The 21,153-nt window shown below is 35.0% G+C and overlaps 1 long non-coding RNA gene across 1 annotated transcript; it reads left to right on the top strand.

Moving 5' to 3' along the window:
- The first annotated feature begins 14,983 nt into the window (after nt 1–14,983).
- LOC125647858 (uncharacterized) lies at nt 14,984–15,644 on the top strand. Its single transcript, XR_007360125.2, has 2 exons — nt 14,984–15,269; nt 15,478–15,644. It is a non-coding gene; the product is annotated as an uncharacterized LOC125647858 (long non-coding RNA).
- The last annotated feature ends 5,509 nt before the right edge of the window (nt 15,645–21,153 follow it).

Raw genomic sequence — 21,153 nt, forward strand, 5'->3', positions numbered from 1 at the left:
TTTAATGAAAACAAAAAGAATATAAGAATATTTCTATTTTAAGCATATTCATTGCAGTATTTTTATAATATAGATTTTGTACACTGTTTGAAAAGATCTTCTTCGTGCTGCATTCATTTCTTAATTGTTCATATAAAGGACCAGTTCCTTTCCAAGGGGAGATAATCAAGAAAAGGCAAAATATATAGTGGGGTCATTAAAAAAAATTCTTTTGAAGAACCATCGTGGCAGAAAAGGTGAAACTTTTGTGAAAGCTTCCTGATATAATGTTGATTCTAAATAATTGAAAGCATCGTCCCAGGAGTAGGATGGGGCTACAATAGGGAATCAAAGTTTTACATTGGAATATATTGGAACAAATCTTAAACAATCTCCTTCCCAAAAGCAACTGAACCAAAAAATGGTAAATCTTATGTGAAAGCTTCTTGACATAATGCATACTCTAAATTGTTCAAATAATGACCCCTTGGTAAGGTTAATTGGGACACAATAGGGGATCAATGTCTTAATTGGACTATTTTAGAAAAAAAAGTCAAAATCTTCCCCAAAAGCACTATCGATCTGCAAATCAAAGTTGTGTTGACTAAATTATTTTGTATTTTAAATTATGGACCCTGGGTTAGAGTTGGCTAAAATCAGGATTGAATTTTAAGTAATGCTTGTATACAAAAAAGGAATCTTCTCCATAACTGCAAGGCCATGTTTGTCATATTGATATTAAAGTATTCCTATGTTGTGTGGATTCAGAGACCCCCTAGAGTTATGGTAGGGTCATAAGAATGGAGTCTCAAATTTTCATGGGAATATAAAGGAGAAAATTCTTTTAAAAATCTTAAGAACAGCAGGGCTCAAGTACTCAGGTGAGCTTTGTGGCACATACACCTCTTGTTTCAAGAATAAACATTATAACTCATACTTAACACTTAGGTTGCTCCTGACCTGAGGGTGTGTCAATACCCTATCATAAGGTAATTGACTGAGGTTAAGGTCACAACATTTTGTGCATAGTTTTGATCCAATAAAAACCCCCATGGTGGGTATTAGTCCTTCTATGACATCTCTGGATAGGGTGATGATCTTAAAAGATCAATCTGCTTCATTTTTCTGTATTTTAAGTCATTAGCTTTAGAAGTTTTGTGTTAGTGTTTGTGTTACTGTTATTCAGTGGTAAGGTTGAATTTACCTAAAAAAAAAACCAAACACATTCTAATGCAACTGTTTTGTAAAATGCATTTTGATTGCCTAATGCACTGTAGTTTGCGGCAATAAAACGAGCATTTACGAGACGGAAAGTATTTGATTAATGCGTCAATTTACTGCCTAGATTTTCCATGAAGACCCTATTGGAAAATTCACATTTCTGGTATATACCCATGTTAAATCAGGCCATGTGTTGAACAAAACATTTGGAAAACAATAGGGTATGGATTTTTATAATGCAATACTTAGCAAGAAACTGCTTGAATGGTACCTGTTATGAGTTGATGTATCAGTATGATACACAGTTATGTACATGTACTTGAACATGTCCAATATCGATCAATAAATTTATATTGATGTCATAAGTTGATTCAGACTAAATGGTAACACAGGATCCACATAATAATAATAAAAGATTTAAATTACATTTTTATTGCAATTAATTTATAGGCATCGGGTTTATTAACACATAACATAGTTTGGTCAAATTGATATGCAAATAATTCTTAATTTGGTTATTTATTGCATGCTTTCTTACCTGAAACCTTTGATAGGCCCTTTTTTGACAATTTTTTTTTAAATGTTGACACTTATGTATTAATGTTGCATATCTATATTTTGTTTTGATTAAAATGTAAACTACTGTATAAAGTACCTGTGGATGTTTAAATGTGTGTTTTAAATTAGGTAAATTAGTAGGAAAAACACATATAGTATAAAATTATAACTATTCCTTCAACACTGTTCAAGACAATGTTGTTTTAAAAGCTAAATCACTTCATGTTGGAATGTTTACATGAAAACTTCTCTTGTTTGATGTATTTAATGTATTGTATATTAAACTTAATGTTGTGTATATTTTACTTGATAATCTTCCAAACCATAGACTTCTGATGATAAAATTATGAAAACACTGTTCACGCTTTTATTTATGAGGGCCGAAACCTTCTTGGTGCTTTGCCTTTAAACTTCATTTTATAAGACTTGCTTTATTTTTTTTTTTTTAAATATGCTTTTTTCTAAGAAAAGTTATAGCCATGTATTATAAATTATTTTGCACCAGGAAGGTCTCAGGAATAAATCTGTTCTCTTACCTGACTGATGAGGCCCAAAGAGAACATTTAAATATCAGCATTTTCAAAAGTATATTTCTTATTTCAAAACAAGCATTAAGAAGCCAAAGAGGCACATCAGATTTGATGTATAGATGCACCTTTTAAAAAAACTTCTCTCTACTATAATACTCAGTATCAGTGAGTGAATGGAAGCATTAACTGAGAAGATTCATTAAAATATTCAATATGATGTGGGTGTTGCAGTTGGGGTGGGAAAAGTTATAATGTAGCTGGAGGGGGGAAGCCCAACTCAATCATTTGAATTAAATATTGGTTATTAATCATCACAATGTTCGTTAAAATAGTGATTTTTTTATTTGAATCATTCAAATAACAAAGAGGAAAGAAAAAGTGTTAATAAACCATGTACATCTACTTCCAATTCATGTGTACTTACTGACCTATAGCTTTCAGTTACTACATGTATTAAACTGTTAAACTACTTATAATATTCTTATTTTGTAATTCCTATTTACCATATTGACATTATTGTGGTGATAACCCTTACTACAATATGTCCACTGTCGTATGTATTTACATATGTGTGTAGAATATTTATTTTCCACCTATATTTTAGAACTTTTCATTCTCACACGGGTCCAACACAAAACTAATTTTACTCACTTCATTAAAATACATATGTGATCATTATTGTGTTTATACATGTATGTCTTAATTTACCAAAATATCACAGGCACTTAACATATTTTTCTTATCTAAATTTCGGTGTACTCTGCAACGTAAAGCTGGGGGGGGGGGGGTGGGGGTGGGGGGGTTAAATACCACTGTGCTTAATTTGTCAGGGTATCTTAAACCACTTATACATTGGGTTAAAATTCCAAGCAAGTTAATACCTTTGTTACCTTGAGTAACACATTAAATATCATAACATTAAACTAACACGCAAAAGAGACGACCGATACGGGATTTGACCGTTTTCTTACTTGATTCTAGGCCTACTTTCACTTTGTGTGTGACGTCACAATTATGGTCACATGGTGTGCAGGGAGCTGCCTTTAGACTCGTTCATTAGGCACCCTACCAAACGTTACCGGTTAACGTTATTATGATGTCATAGAGGACTCGTTTAATTGACGTCATAACAAAGACGTTGCTACATACAATTTTTGAACTGCCTGATGAACCATGTAGACATGGAGAAAGCGCTAGCAGTAAATTATTGTTTTATATGGAATGTGTCATTCTGATTTTCAATATTTATTTACAACGGTGCCGAATCAACTTCTAATATATATATATATATATATTATAAATTTAAAAGTCCTTGGTATAGGTAAAATATAGGAAAAAATTCAGATGAAGATTTCATTTATTCCAAAGCACTTTCGCTCTTCAGTGGAATATAAAAAAACACATTATTGTTGATTAAATTCCACTAAAGAGCCGTAGAGCCATATATATATATATATATATATTTCTTCTACGTGAGAAGAAAAAATCTCTCGCTGTGACCTTCAATTCGACTTTTAGATATATCGATGACGTTTTGTCTATTAACAATGATAGCTTTCATTCATATGTCGATTTGATATATCCCTGTGAGCTCGAAATAAAGGACACCACAGAGTCGTCCACTTCTGCTTCATACTTAGATATTTTATTGAAAGTAGACATTAACGGCAAACTGACAACTCAACTGTATGACAAACGGGATGATTTCAGCTTCTCCATCCTCAACTTCCCACATTTATGTAGCAATATTCCATTATCACCTGCATATGGTGTTTATATATCTCAACTGATTCGATATGCAAGAGCTTGTTCTGCGTATAGTCAGTTTAAGCTACTGACAAACAAGTTGATGGTACAGGGATTTCAACAGTCTCGATTGAAGTCAGCATTTCGCAAATTCTATGGTCGTTATAACGATCTAGTTCGTCAATACAACCTCGCATTGGGTCAAATGCTGTCTGACGTGTTTCATACCGATTGTTAAGCCGTTCTTGGCACACTGATTTTGACTGCGGATAACTCCGTTTACCTGATCAGGATATGGGGCTCACGGCGGGTGTGACCGGTCAACAGGGGATGCTTACTCCTCCTAGGCACCTGATCCCACCTCTGGTGTGTCCAGGGGTCCGTGTTTGCCCAGCTATCTATTTTGTATTGCTTGTAGGAGTTATGAGATTGATCACTGTTGGTTATCTTCACCTTGCATATATATATATATATATATATATAGGGGCAAACTTTCAATTTCAACGGAAAGGAATTCACCGTAAATGCGGATATGTCTTGTGGCTCTAAGAATTTAATATAAGTTATTACATGTAGCGGATGTAGACAAATCCATATCGGAGAGACAGGAACAACTCTTAGAGCCAGAATTCGTGAAAATAAGCAACACATTCAAGTACCGGAATACCGTAAAATAAAACTGAGAGAACATTTAGACGTGTGTGGAAATAGACATTTTAACGTTTTTCCTTTTCACAAACTTTTTACGGGCAATTTAGTGGAAAGGAGAGAAAAAGAAAAATATTTCATTCGCTCATTTAGACCTACGCTCCAAATGACTCCCTCTGTATTGTAACGTCATTATATTGTTATAGTCATAACAACATAATCATGTAAAACGTCTGAAGATTTTTCAAAATGAAAGCGCTATTTTACACACACACACACACACATATATATATATATCGCATCTTTTTAAACATATTTTCTATTAAGCAATCTATATGTTAACAAAAACACGAGCTTTATTTACATAACAAAGAATTGCATCTCACTTGTAACTCAACAACTGACATTAAAATTTCTGCTAATTTAAAAGATACCTTAGTTAAGCATTGTAAACATTAAAATGGAAAAATATTTTTTTTTCTGTTCCCATCGGGTCCATGTCCCTTTAATATGTAGACGTTTTGTTTGTTATCAGCTTTTGCATGTTAGTTGTAGAGTTAGTTTTCTCTTCTATTTAGTTTTCTTTTCAATGTAAATATTCTATCGTCCTGAGGAAGGTATAGGTCGTCCCGAAAATTTGACAATATACTATTGTTCATTTTTAGTACTTTTTATATCCTTTTTTATTTGACCTCGTATCTACAGATCCCACACTTTGGATGTTGAGTGTTGTTATATATATATATATATATATATATATATGGAGACGTCACCATTACCGGTGAAAGGCTGCAAAATTAAGGCCCATGCTCGTCATTTACGGCTTTTGAGCAGGGAGGGATCTTTATCGTGCCGCACCTACTGTGACAAGGGATCTCGGTTTTTGCTGTGATATCCGAAGGACCGCCCCATTTAGTCGCCTCTTACGACAAGCAAGGGGCTTTAAACCGGATCCTTACAGGAACAAGAGGCCCACAGGCCTTATCGGTCACCTGAATACTAGTGAAAAAGTATCACTACTTTCATGGGCTATGAAATCTAGAAACAATTTCCTGTTCTGAATATCTAAGCTAAATTCTAATGTTCAGCAACAGTATAAAACAAGACGTGTTCTTAAAACTTTAATGCCCTTAAAAGTGCATACACTGATGAAAGGCCTTAAATAATAGGTGTATTAACATTAAAACATCAAAAGGTTTGACTCATCCTTAAGTCATAACCCTGGGTTGTGAAATTCACCATTTTTTGTACATCCTTTTCTGCTATTCCTAAGTATGCATTTAGATTTTATACAGTATCAGCAAACTTACACATAAATACTATATACTAAGTTTAGCCCCATCCTAGGGTCAAAACCCTTACTCTGGGGTGGAAATCAAATTTACAATTTTGGTAAAAGACTACCTGTTCTATCCATTTAGTTTCAATTTAGTATCAAAAGCACTAAAAAAAATGTTATTAAAGTGTTTTACACATAAACACTATATATTAACAAGTTTGGCCCGCCCTGGGGGTCAGAACCCCTACCCCGGAGATCATGCAATTTACAATGTTGGTAGAGGCTTTCCTGCTCTACATTACTATGCATTTAGTTTTTCTTACATGTGTGTGGTTTTTGAGAAGCAGATTGTTGACAATTTGTCATTTTTGGGCAGTTTTTGCCCTGCCCCTAAGGCCCCAGGGGTGCAGGAATCCTGAAATTTACAATTTATGTCCCCTTTGCTCCATACCAAATTTGAAAAGAATTGGAATGATAAGTTATCAAGAAGAAGTTAAAAATGTCTATTGTACACACATTTAATAACTGACCATTTTGGCCCCAACCTGATACCAAAAACCCTACCCCTGTGATCATCAAATTTACAATTTTGGTAAAAGATTACCTCTTCTTTCTAAATATCTATTTACTTTCAATTTAGTATCAATAGCACTAAAGAAAATGTTATTTAAGTGTTTTACACATAAGGCCATGCCAATTTGTAATCTAGTTCGTCGGATTCGCCGCTTCTATTTGTAACAAATCCAAATTATAATATTATCAAAAAATAATATCCGCCCGCGTGTTCAAAAATATCCGTAAATATTTTTTTTTAGTTTTTACAACAAGCGCACAAATAACCTTGATGTATATGCTGACAAATGACAGAAGCGCGGGCTCTCGAGAAATTTCCTAACAGTGCAATACGGTTAAGTTATTCATGATGTCAATCTTAATATGTACGATACTTCATAACACTGGATTGGAAGTTGTTCCTTATGCTGGAATCGAACTGGAAGCCGATGAAACTTTTGAAGCGCTGTTCGATGCCACTATTTAGAGAACATTGATAGCGTATGATTGATTGTTTGATTAGCCTATATATTGACTGAAGTCTCTCTTGAGAATATTTCACTTACATGAAGACGTTACCCACTCATTCTCATATAAAACAGCAAAACCATGTCGCCAGTATTTATAGTTGAATCGTGAACATAATATAGCAAATACCGCATTCATTTGGCGAGAAAATATCTGAGGAAGATATAAAAACAAATTTAAAAAATCAAAAGAACTACATTTCAGCATAAATTTATTAAGAACGGGAGTTCAAAGTACAAAAGCACTACAAAAACCCCTTGTCGTCATTTGAGTGGTTCATGTTCAAGTCCAGGTTATAAAAATAAACGTCACATATTCGGGTCAAAGAGTGTGTGTTTACGTAAGATTGGAATGGATAGTTAAATTTGTAAAGAAGTTTGGTACGTTATAAGTAACTCCAAATTAATAAAGGACTGATGAACTTTGTCGCCAAATCACATGTAATCAACGAGTCCAATGTACTTCTGAAAAATTCAATATACTTTATGTCTCAGAAAAAGGCAGAATATATTCTTATCAGTTATATATTATCTACTTTATTTGATATCATAAACATTTCCATCAAGCTGTTAACAATAAAAAAGTTACTAAACCGAGAATCCACAAAAGTCAGTATGCTGAGTTAAGAAAGTAATCATACGGGACGGTCCTACAGGGCATACTACTTGGAAGTGATACAATTTACTTGTGTTTGTTTTTTATTTAGATCGTTTAGAAATTAAAAAATCAAAATTCACTTTGATATAAACAAAAAATATGGAAATTCAACAGTTTTATGTTGAGACAAGTAATATACGGGACGTAATCCACGAGTCCTAATTTTAGTATAGCTATTCCATCAAGAATATCTATTTTTAAAAATTACATCGAGATCGGGAGCTTTTAAATTTTTAAAAACATGCGTGTTTATTACGTCATACGGCCAAGAAGTCTACAAAAAAGTTGAAAGGCGGGACGATGTGGTATTCAAACCCAAAGGATAATTTCTGACTGAAAAAGGTATGTAATTTATATTATCATATTTATTTATTTGTGTATCTAAACAGAAAATTGTCTTATTATGCAATAATTTGATTTATTCATATTGTATGGAACACTATTTGTCGATCGAATAGGCATGCAGATGTAAACAAAATAGCATTGTCATTATGTCACGTGAATTACGGCTCTTTGCCTCGTAAATTACCTTAATGTTTATGGTTTCCATTTTTAGATTAGTTTTTATTTAGGATTGTGTACGGTCTAATCATGTTTTATTTTAATTTATAATATAACAAATTAATGACTGGATAATAAAAAGCTTTGATTATATGAGACGATTATTTCCTGTTAATGTCTCACTTAGAGGTATACGGACATCTTTAACAACAAACCATATTCTACACAAGATACTTTATTTTCTGCATGTAATTAAATGATTTCACGTTTTAATAGATCTATTTGACTTATTGATATACAGACGTTTATCAAATCTGGTTTACTTCCTGCAAAAAGATCTCCAATAAAGAAAGTAAATCTATCAGTTTTTTGTCCCGTAAATTACAGAAAATTATCTTTCTTTATTAAAAGTAGATTTGTAAAATTTGTAGTCTTCAATGTTTATATATAGTATAAGAATGATTATTACTTGCAAAAAATACATAATATACTATTTGATTTACTATCTAAAAGTTCCAAAATAAAATATTTTGATGATTTAATCAGACATCGACTCGTATATTACAGATGGCGAAATCAAAGTCCCAGCGAATGAAAGAGTACCGAGAAAGGAAAAAGGCATCCCTAGGTGAACAGTGGCTTGCAAAAGAACGAGAAAGAACTAAGTTATACTATAAATCAACTGAACAACTATCAAAAATAGACAGAAATAACAGAAGAGAAAGAATAAGAAAAAATGTTGCGGCATACAGAAAAAGACAAAAACTGTTGAAAAATAAGGAAGAGAATAATGATGCTACTAACACACAAGGCAGCAGTAGATGTTCTACCCTAGATGATGAAAATGGTGTCTCGTCGACTACAATATGCTCTCCATTAGTTGTTAAATTACCATCTCTAACACGCCGAATGTCAGGTGGAAAAATGCGCAGGTCTCATATCTTGCAACGTGCTAATAATAATATTCGCTCCTTGAGGAAAAAGAATGAAGAATTGCAAAAAAAGCTGAAAAACTCGAGAAAGATTATTGAAAGAGAGCGGAATAAGAGACTGAAAACCCCCCAAACTCCACGTAGCAAGACAGAATATTTAATGAAACAAGCAGGTTTAAATTCCAAGAAAAGAGAATTCGAACCAATAAAGAAAAAATTATTGTATGCAGAATGCGTATCAAATGAAATTAAGGCAGCCAGTGACAAAAACCCTAAGAAAAAAAATGTCATTGGAAGAGTAGTTTCAGGGCGAATCATGAAGAAATACAGGCTTTTGACTGAACTCAAGCGGGCAACTCATATAAAACGAAACTCAGTCAACAATCATTCAAAAGAACTAACCTTCAAAAGACAATCAAGGAACCTTTTGCATCGCAAATCGGTTGCCAGCGACATAGAATCGTTTCTCTCTAGAGACGATAATTCCAGATGCATGCCCGGAAAAGCTGATGCCTTGAAAGACAACAAGGTGGTGAAACAAAAACGAATCCTGAATGACTATCTTCATAATATTCACCTGAAGTTCTCTGCTGAGCATTCCTACAAGCTTTCCCTAGCAACATTTGCCCGTTATAGACCAAAGTACATAACTTTGGTCAATTATGCATCAAGAAACACCTGTCTTTGCCAAAGACATCAAGACTTCGCTCTGTTACTTCGATGCATGAAACATCATGGAGCCGTCAACAGCACTAGCCCAGACAATTTCGTATCGACCCATCAAGAAGGCATTGAAGAGGATTTAGAGAAGATAAAAGAAGATAACATTGAGTACAAACAATGGAAAAGAGTTAAACTAGACAACGGAAAAGAAAAAATGAGAATTGTAGATGTAGAGAAAACTAAAGATGAGTTCAAAGAAGAAATGAAGAAAAAATACGAAGAATTCAAAGGGCATGTAAACAGAGTGAAAACTCAGTATGAAGCTGTCCGTAAGATGAAAGATGGCCTTTCTGTAAACCATGCACTTGTGCAAATGGACTTCGCGGAGAATTATTCGTGTCAAAACCTTGATGAAATTCAATCCGCTTATTGGAATGCAACAATGGTTACCTTGCATCCAACAATTACCTACCTTCGTTCAACAGATGGATCATTGTCTCATACCAGTTTAGTGTATGTGTCAGATGTTCTACAACACAATGCCGCCATGGTATATTCTATCATCAAGGACCTCATGGTATCCTTAAAGCAAAGCAATCCTACCCTTACCAATATTCATTTCTGGACGGATTCCCCGACTTCCCAATACAGGAACAAATCTATATTCGATGTCATAAGTTGCTTCGAATCAATGTTCGATGTAAAAGCTTCCTGGCATTTCTTTGAGGCCGGACATGGGAAAGGACCTTGTGACGGAATTGGAGGGACAACCAAAAGAAATGCAGATAACGCCGTGAAACAGGGTAAAGCAACTATTCAGGACGCAAATGATTTTTCTGCATGGGCGTCGAGCGAAACCTCAAGCCAGATCAGATATAGATTTATATCACAAGATGAGTTCGAGGTTGGTAAAAAGGAGATTGATGAAAGAAGTAGACGACTACTTCCTGTGAAGGGCACAATGAAAATCCATGCAGTTGTTGGCATTACAGAGGGGAAAATCATGACAAAAAGCTTAACTTGCGTATGTGCTGAATGTTTCGGGGATAATGGATTCGAGAATACTCTTGCATGCCCGTGGGAAATTCATAACTTGCGAAAAGACGAAAGAGAACAATCAGCATCGTCTCAAACTTCCATGCCTGTACCCGATATGTCGGATCAAGATCAGCAACAGAATCGTATGACCAAACAGAATCCTCGAGCTGCAGCGGATGTAGCTAGCAAAACATCAGTAGATGCCCAAGTCGGAACATTCGTGGCTGCCGTGTACGACAACAAACCATATATCGGCAAAATTATTGAAGTTGACGAAGACGAACAGGAAATGAACATATCATTTATGTCATCGGGAAAATTAGAGGGGCATTACAAATGGCCAGGAAATGAAGACTGCATCTGGGTTGAAAATACCAAAGTCATTTGCACTCTTCCGGATCCAATCCCTAAAGGAAGATTTCAAAGATTGTTTGTTTTTTCTGCAGGCGATATGGCTAGAGTTAAAGAAAATTTTGAAGTGCTTAATTTGTCAAATTGAAGTAGAATATGTACATTTCCTCTGCTTTGGATGCTGTTAAGCTCATTTCCTTTACTTTCTTTTAAATTCTGTAAAACACAGAAGACGTTTTGTTATTTGAATATCAAGTAATAGTCATTTGTGTAATTTACGAGACTTGGATCTTCTAATCAAATCGTATCTTACAAATTTTCTTCTAAGGCGAGTTATTGTTGTTTGATGCATTTGCTGTTAATTAAGATACTTTTTGAATGACAATATATGTGGCTTACATAAAAATATGAGACAATATCAAATTCACATGAAGGTGTAATTTACGAGACAGTTTTTAAAATTGTTCCTGTAAGCTTTTTGACCATTTGATAAACATGGTAATGTAAATTTGGCTTATTAAATGATTTATCAGACTTTATCAATCGATTAAATGACCAAGATTCCATGAATTTATTTTTCGTAATTTACGAGTCGAATTAATGTAATTTACGAGACTATTTCATACACCTTTACTGAGTATTTCAGAGATATGCTATACATTTTATCATTTAAAATTCGGGAAGCAAAAGCATTAAAGTGTTTATGAAAAGAATTCTTTGTAAGTAAACTATTTCATTATCTATTCTAGAAATTTGTGCAAAGTTTAGACAAAACATATTTCTTTTGAAATAATTTTCATGATTACAAAAGAATTAGATATTAATACATGTGTCATTGAATGTTCGTTTATGTTGATTTGATTGCATAGTTTAAAATGTTGTTCTTTGATTTGATTAAAACATTTTCACATTTTATATTGGGTTTTCTTCCTATATCATGCTAAATACAATACAAAACGGCCTCGTAAATTACTTCTGGCATTTTATAGTACTCCATTTTAGAAACCATAACTTTTTTTCTGTTCGTCCTAAGCTGCAGATCTTTTAAGTAAGAATCTACGATATAATCAGCAACACATACAAATAATAGAAATTAACACTCTACAAAGTTTATTTTTCAACTTTTCAAAGTTTCAATTTGCTGTTTTATATGAGAATCAGTGTACCATTGCCGGTGAAGGGCTGCAAAATTTAGGCCTATGCTCAGCGCTTATGGCACTGAGGGATCTTTATTGTGCCACACCTGCTGTGACAAGGATCTCAGTTTTTGCAGTCCTATCTGAAGTACCGTCCCATTTATTCTCCTCTTACAACAAGCAAGGGGTACTGATCGATGACTATTTTAAACCGGACCGACAGTTAACGACAAATTCATAAAAGGTTTGGTGATGTCACATCAAAATTCAAGAAAATGCTCAAAGCGATGCAATGGATATTGCATTTGCAATGAATGTCAAAACTGGATGTGTCCCTAGCAATATGCATATCTCTGAATCGAAAGTTTGTAGAAATGAAACTTAAATAAAATTCTTCAAAAAGACCCTATCAGTTAATGTTGCAAAGTACATGTATTAGGTATAAAGAAAATAAGTCTTTGAAACCTGAAATACTTCTTATTTATTGACGTAAACTATATCAACAAAGTTGAAAAATATTAAGTTTATGTGGTAAACAAATGATATCTGATGATTTTAGATCTTTATTTTTAGGCGCCCGCTTTTTAAAATCACACTTAATTCAATTAAAAATATTTATATTTCTTGTATTCGCTCGCCTCATAATTTTTATCTCCATAATTAAAAATAATATTTGTAAAATAATTTCGCCCTCTCGCCTCACTTTTTTTGTTTGAAAATCCGAAGAACTATTTTACAAATTGGTGTGGCCTAAACACTATATAACAAGTTTGGCCCAGCCCTGGGGTCAGAACCCCTACCCCGGGGATCATGAAATTTACAATTCTGATAGAGGCTTTCCTCTTCTACATTACTATGCATTTAGTTTTTCTTGCATGTGTGTAGTTCTTGAGAAGAACATTTTTGAAAATTGGTCATTTTGGGGCAGTATTTGCCCCACCCCTAGGGCCCCAGGAATCCTGAAATTTACAATTTATGTCCCCCTTGTCCCAATGATGCTTCATACCAAATTTGAAAAGAATTGGACTGGTAGTTATTCAGAAGAAGTTAAAAATATTCAATTGTTAACGCACGACGGATGAAAACCAATTGCAATAGGTCACCCGAGTTTACTCAGGTGACCTTAAAAAGTCTTGATGTTAAACAATATACAACCAACCAACCAACCCTAAAGCGCTTTACACGTGAAACAAATTCAAACAAATACCAATACACAATAGGACATAAAATAATACTGAACTGATGTTAATTTAGTACCTGCAACTAAGAGTATGCAAAACTATAAAAGATTATGTAAGAGATGCTAAAAGTTAATGAGAATGGGAAATTTTATTATAAAATCCGATAAAAACAGAATGACAAATCAAATGCAACTTTAAAAGGATATGTTTTAAGTCTATTTTTAAAAACAATTAATGAACTTTCGATTCGAAGATCCGGAGGGAGGCAGTATTAACATGGAAATTCACATTCACCTTGTAAACCAATCAAAAGTTACATAGCAAATTACCGGTAGTTATCTAACTTCAATTAAGGGTGAACGGGTATTTACCACGGGTTGTGTTCCATACACCTTGCGGCCGAATGATGTATTGACGGTGAAGATAACGAACAGTGATCAATCTCACAACTCCCATAAGCAATACAAAATAGTTAAGCAAACACGGACCCCTGGGTATACTAGAGGTGGGATCAGGTGCCTAGGAGGAGTGAGATTTCCCGTGCACTCTAAATTGGACCTCGAGGGATAGTAATGTCTAGGTTCCTTATTTCAGTGGCAATCGCCCGTTATGCTAAATCATTAGAGGTAATTTGCTATAAACAAGACTCCTGGAATACAAAATATACTTCATTACAAGTAATCAACTAATTATAAATTCCAGCATGAATCAGCAAAAACATACAGACGATTTTGCAAGTAGGATATTACAGTTCACAGAAAATGATACTGTTCATTCTTCCGAACCAAACATTAATATTGTAAATGACTGTCATTAAGATGTAACTGATGTGGCTTTACGAATAAATGTTATGGATATATAAAACCAGAAATCGACCATCTGCAATAAATTAAATGTAGGAAAACAATCAAATGTCATATTATATACGCAAACTAGGGTTTTCCAATGCATGAAGTTTTACTAATACCTAAATTGGTACCAAGTTACACAAAGAATGCTTTAACATGAAATCTACCACTTTCGGGGCGATCCTTCTGGGTTCATTTAATATTCCAATACTAGTTTGGTTAAGAGTGATTAATTGAATTCTTCGAGTGGTTAATGAATTCAATGCTTGGTTGTTCCTAAATAGATTTATATTTACATACCCATGTAAATACATCCATACAACTTTCTAATTCATAATAACTTACTTCAAACACATCCATTTTAGCTCGCCAAAGCTATAGACTTAAGTGATATATTCACAAGGGATAGCATTTGGTACATTGCTTTGCCATAACAAAATACAGATCAAGTTGGAATTTGGTTTTTTCACAAAGTTATGGCCCTTGGACTTAGAAAAATCACATGAATTGTCAGTTTCCCCTTCTGTTTTTGCAGAAATTCTTTTGGTTGATGATTTTATCTTGTTTAACGTCCCTCTCGAGAATTGTTCACTCATGGAGAGGTCACCAAAACTGGTGAAGGGCTTTAAATCTAGACCTGTGATCGGCGCTTACAGTCATTGAGCTGTGAGGGTTCTTTAAGTCTCAATATACCTGGCGAATTGCCAATACGAAGCTAAAGTGACCAGGGTTAAAATGTAAATATGTTAAAAGAGTATTTTATAGAATTTAAATAGTTTCATTGTTATTGATATCTGTATTAATATAGGGAGGTGACCATTCTACATTGATCCAGTGCCTTTTTATGGGATTCGAAACTGTGACTGTGAGATGTATGAGAGTTTCACTTCTAGGCGGGCAATTCTACTTTCACTTTAAACGGTAAGTTGAAAAGAGCGTGCTGCATCTTTGATGTAAAATATCTCGAAAAGGAATCAAGGACCCTATTGCAAATTTGGCCTTGTTGTAAAGGTTAGGAATTTTGCTGAAAGTTGATATCTGTCATTATACTGGGAATTTTTTTTTTTTGAATTAGGAGGGGTTGAAAATGGGTATATTTCCCTCATTTTTGTTGCTTTTTTACTTCCAGGATGGCAGGTGCCTGAGTATATCTCGACCCATTTCCAGGCTAGCATCAGATGTCATGATGGACCTTTAAAATCTTTCACATGTGTACTTTCAAGAACCATATACATTATTTTTGAAAATTGGTTGCCATGGTAATAAAATCTGAAAATTAAAACATGGGCTTCTGAAGGCGAATTTTCCTCCATTTCCTGGTAGTTTGTGACCTTAGCGTGCCACACCTACTTTGACACGGGACATCCGTTTTTAAAGTCATTTCCGAGGACCCGTGACATCCACACCTGATGCCGAACGTTTAGCGATGGAACTGTCACTACCCGTTTTAAGGACTTAGGTCTGTCCCGGTCGGATTCGAACCCCGACCTTCCGCATGCGGGGCGAACGCTCTACCTCTAGACCACTGCGGCGGTCTTTGGTACATTGCTTTGCCATAACAAGTTACTGATCAAGTTTGATCTACTTTCACAGAGATATACTCAGGAAATCATACGTAAACTACAAAACGTAAAGGAAGCTGCATAGGCTCGCACAAATAGATTGAATTTAACCCAATTTTTATTAAATTGAAAAAGCCGCTGAAACTTTTTATAAAACTGCATGAAAAACAAGATGCGCTCTTGTACAACATTGAGATATAAAGATCGCATCGCGGAGAACATCACCATTCTGTAATCTAGACTGGCAGACATACTATTTTGATCTTGCCAACGAAGACTCATCCAAAACTGTTTGATGAGAAATTAAAAAACTGGATAAAACCGCAGAGAACATGAATACCCATCTGAACCACTAACGACACTATTTTTACAGAACGAGACGCCATAACCGTTCAGGAGATCAAGCTGAAAATTAAACTAAAGGAAAAGGTTTCAACAGTCTCGATTGAAGTCAGCATTTCGCAAATTCTATGGTCGTTATAACGATTTAGTTCGTCAATACAACCTATCATTGGGTCATATGCTGTCTCACGTGTTTCATACCGATTGTTAAGCCGTTCTTGGCACACTGATTTTGACTGCGGATAACTCCGTTTACCTGATCAGGATATAGGGTGTGCGGTGGGTGTGACCGCTCGACAGGGGGTGCTTACTGCTCCTAGGCACCTGATCCCACCTCTGGTGTGTCCAGGGGTCTGTGTTTGCCCAACTATCTAATTTGTATTTCTTGTAGGAGTTATGAGATTGATCATTGTTCGTTATCTTCACCTTTCATATGGAAACGTGTCGTGCTTCCCTCTGTCCTCTACTCTTGTGAAGTTTGGCCTTCATAAAGAACCACGAACACAGAAGAACTTCAATATATACAAACACAATTTTTCAGAATCATTCAAGGATTTTCAAAAAACGTAATCCACCAACATGTTCTTGTTCTTCATCTTCTTTCAACTACAGTCCAGCTGGACATGTCATTACTGGTGATGTTGATATAGTTGAAATTGAGGACCTCAAATCACTTATTCCTTTGTTTGTAAATTTCAGCTTAAGGAACTGACGGCATGATTTGGAAGGAATATCATCCATGGTCCGTGCTGGTTTATAGAGCTTGTGGTAGGCAACATCCATAATCATAGAGTTCAGTCTATATTCAGGTGTTGAAAAATCCAAGTATAGACTAGCCATAGCTTCTTCAAATAACGTGTGTAAAACCCTCAATGGAATAGAGTAAAGTTTTGTACGAATATGATGTGGACCCAATTGTCTGTTGACGTGAGGCAAAAGTGAATTAGTAAAAATATTTCTGGTCAGGATATGAAAAGGGGGATTTTTAACTTGGATTAAAGTTAACAAAGTGGAAGAAATATACAAACTGATAGAACAAACACCATCATTGAAAATAAAACCATTCTTCTTGAATGGTACAAATGTAATGGCAAAACATATGAAAGAACAATAACTTAATCGAACAGTATTTCGAAATGCAAATCTCTTTGTCAACTTCATTTTAAAAATCTTACAAAGTGTATAACATCTTGGATTCTTTCAGCTTGAACTATGTCTACAAAAACTTTATTAAAATATAGAAGGAAGAAATATGTACATCTTAAATTTTTCATCAATATTTACAACTTTCATTTTGTGCTCTCCTACTTGTCAACAATCATTTTAGGTCGCCTTTTTTGTAATCCTCAAAGAGGTTGTAGGCATACACTGTATTGTCATTTCATATTGCACGTTTTACCAGTGGGGATATCCAGGATCAACTGATATTACTTTGCCTTTATAAAGACCATCTGTGAACTTGTGTTCAATGGTCTTATGAACCAAAAGGGGAATTCCCTCAGTTGCAACTTCATGAGTCGGAGTGGTTAAAGTGCTATCAACAAGTTACGTTAAATTTTCTTTCAGCTTTGTTAAAGAGAACTTCTCATATTTGCCTATTGGGAACTTTCTGGAAACGTTAAATCAGCCGTTAACTGCCTGCTTCTGCTTTAGAACAGTCTTTCTAAATTTCAGTTGAGATTCCAGAGCTGTCATCTGGCAGTCTCTCCAGTCCTTCTGCTATTTGTGATGGTGATTGCCATAACCTATAATAACAAGTCAGGTTGGTGAGAGATTCATCTCTCTGAAGTCTGACTTTTTCAAGCCGTTTTAATTCAGCACGCTTGTGAGCCAACTGTTCTTGGCACTTCAGTTTTATTTCTTTGATACGACACTTGAACTGTTGACGAATGTCATGACCCTCCTTTCTGGGCTCTGTGACAAGTTGTTCTCGTTCCTCCTTTGTCAAAGTCTCCAACCAGTTCCTTGTCTTCTTGTGGGAATATATGATAAATGATTCGTTAACCAAAATAGTTGCATTTGGCCTATATCTTATTAGCTGATCTAACTGTCCAAACACAAATTCTGGGAGTTTATTGCGTTTCATTACAGACTTTGCAGACTTTGTCTTATTTACCAGATCTTCTGAGGGTTGGCAAATGTTCCGGGATAAGTCTACAAAGTAAACCATGAAACATACTCTGTAGTATGGCCTAAATGTTTGCAGTTACTCCCCTTACACCGGAAGTTGGGGGCGCGCTTACGATTGCGGTCCTAAGCTTCACATGGATAGTATTAACAAATAGTGTATAGTTAAGCTTACGTTACCAAATTCTTTAGTATACTAAGTTTTAACAGGCTATGATGATATATCTATGACAAAAACAAGGTTTGAATTCTTGGATTTTATGCAGAAAACTTTTTAAAGCATGCACTTCGTCAAATTGAAGAGTTGGGGAAGGGGGGGGGGGGTATAAGTGTATTTGACGTTATTTCTGTCCAAGTTATAATGCAATTAATACCGAGAATTTCAGTAGTAATCTGTTTTCAAAACAACAGACACCTAGAATTAAAAGCACTATGAAAGCAGTTGATACAATCAGGCATGTGACATCGTAAAAGGGGAGGAGAGACTTCATAATATTGCCTAAAATTTCTTTGACAAGTAAATTTTCAAAAAAAATATCCAAAGCTCGTGAAGGAAGGCAGCAAGGGTTGATTTTTCAGTTCCATTCATCGGTTAAATTTTACATTTCCACTACCATTCACGACAGTTTTTTAAAGGGGGGGGGGCACCCTATCCGACTATAGATCTATCTCTGCATGTAAACATAACCAAGTTTGTATGTTGTAATAAGAGGAGGCAGACCCATTGTTGTTAGAAGCCTAATGATTGTTTTTGTGCTCATTTGAGTAATTGAAGTACAAGAAGAGGTGTAAGTTGATGTGCACAAAATCTAACTTTCAACAGATTGAATGCAAGGTGAAGATAACCTATTTTCCATTGTGAATGGGGCAGAATATCAGGTCATGAGAAGGTACCGATAATCCCAAGGCATGGCTTTCTTTTTTTTTTTTTTTTTAGCTCACTTCAACCAAAGACTGAATAATGTGAGCATTCCTGATCAAAACTTTCCGTTGTTGTTGTAAACTCTTCACATTTTCATCATCTTCAGAACCACCTGGCCAATTTCAATCAAACTTGGCATAAAGCATCCTTGGGTAAAGGGGATTCACGTTTGTTTAAATGAGGGCAATGCCCTTCTCCAAGGGGAAATAATTATGGCGAAGTAGTGAAAATACACTGACAATTTTTTTTTTATATTTTTCTTCTCCAGAACCAGCTAGCTAATTTCAATCAAACTTTGTACAAATTATCCTTGGGTGAAGGGGATTCAAGTTCACCTAAAGGGCTATGTTCCCTTCAAAAGGGAGATCATCACAAAAATGCAAAATAGGGTCATATAAATATCTTCTTCTCAAGAACCACTAGGCCAGAAAAATTCAAATTTACATGGAAGCTTCCTGACATCGTGCAGATTTAAGTTTGTTAAATTCATGGCCTATGGGTAGAGTGGGCCACAATAGGGAATCTTAAGTTTTACATGAAAATATACAGGAAAAAGTCTTCATAAATTTTCTCAAGAATCACTAGTCCTGACAAACTTTCTGACGTAGTGCTGACTCATGTTTGTAAAAATTATTGCACACGGTGGTAGCTTGGGGTCACAATAGGGGATCAAAATTTTACATGCGAATATTTGGGGGATATTTTTATATATGGGCCAAGGTGACTCATGAGTCCCTTATTTTCATATTGCATTACAAATGTCACATCGGGTGGGGCGTTCTTATGGACATATTTCTAGTCAACAAATGATACTTTTCATCTTTACAATGGTGTTCAATTTAATTGATCTATACTCAGCAAAACCACAGCTGCGGTGAAACTGTGCAGCATCAGGAAACATAAATAACATACCGAAATTTAAACTTTAAGCTGTTATACATGTAGAATGTGTTGTTAAAATGCGAAATATTAAAATGTTGAAATACTTTATAGTCCTTTAATATATTATCTAAATCAATTTTGGTCTCTTCCTTTTGTCGAAGTTTATAAAGATCTTTGTAAAATATTTCAATTTCACTTAAATTTCCTTTTGATATGATGTCATTTCAATTTGTATCTCGTTATCAGTTTTAACCATATTGGGTATTGTCAAACTTGTATTATTGCGATTTCATGAAACAGGTGGTAATAATTTACAGGTGTGTGCCCGAATGTAAACATGAACACGATATTACTTATATACTCATTATCGGCTCACCCGCCAGATGAAGCAATGAAATTTATGACTAATGTTTAATTGCCTCAAAGTGACATTCAATTGCCCTGGGTGTTGAATGAATGAAATCATTTACGGTTTACATGCATAGTTTCATGTTCGAGCTATTATTCTGACATGAGTACCATCCACGGCTCCAAAAACACCAGGAAAACCAGCAATGGCATAAACTCCCATGTTCCCCTCGTCAGTAGATGCCCATTTGATAAAGTTTCCAGAGAGGTCTTCAAGAGCTTGGTATACATCACGGACGCTCCTTAACACACCAGGCACATAGAAACATATTGTGTATCCTACAGTTTTCATTGTATGGCCTGTAGCCATCTCTACTTTACTGTCCAGGGATCTGTGTTTGTCCAAATCTTTATTTTGTATTCCTTATGAAAGGTGAAGATAACAAACAGTGATCAATCTCATAACTCCTATAAGCAACACAAAGGAGAGAGGTTGGCAAACACGGACCCCCGGATATACCAGAGGTGGGATCAGGTGTCAAGGAGGAGTAAGCATCCCCTGTCAATCTGGATAGCAGTTATGAGATCGATCACTGTTCCTTATCTTCACCTTTCGTTTAAG

The sequence above is a fragment of the Ostrea edulis genome, chromosome 6, assembly GCF_947568905.1.
Source record: "Ostrea edulis chromosome 6, xbOstEdul1.1, whole genome shotgun sequence".
Classification (NCBI taxonomy): domain Eukaryota; kingdom Metazoa; phylum Mollusca; class Bivalvia; order Ostreida; family Ostreidae; genus Ostrea; species Ostrea edulis.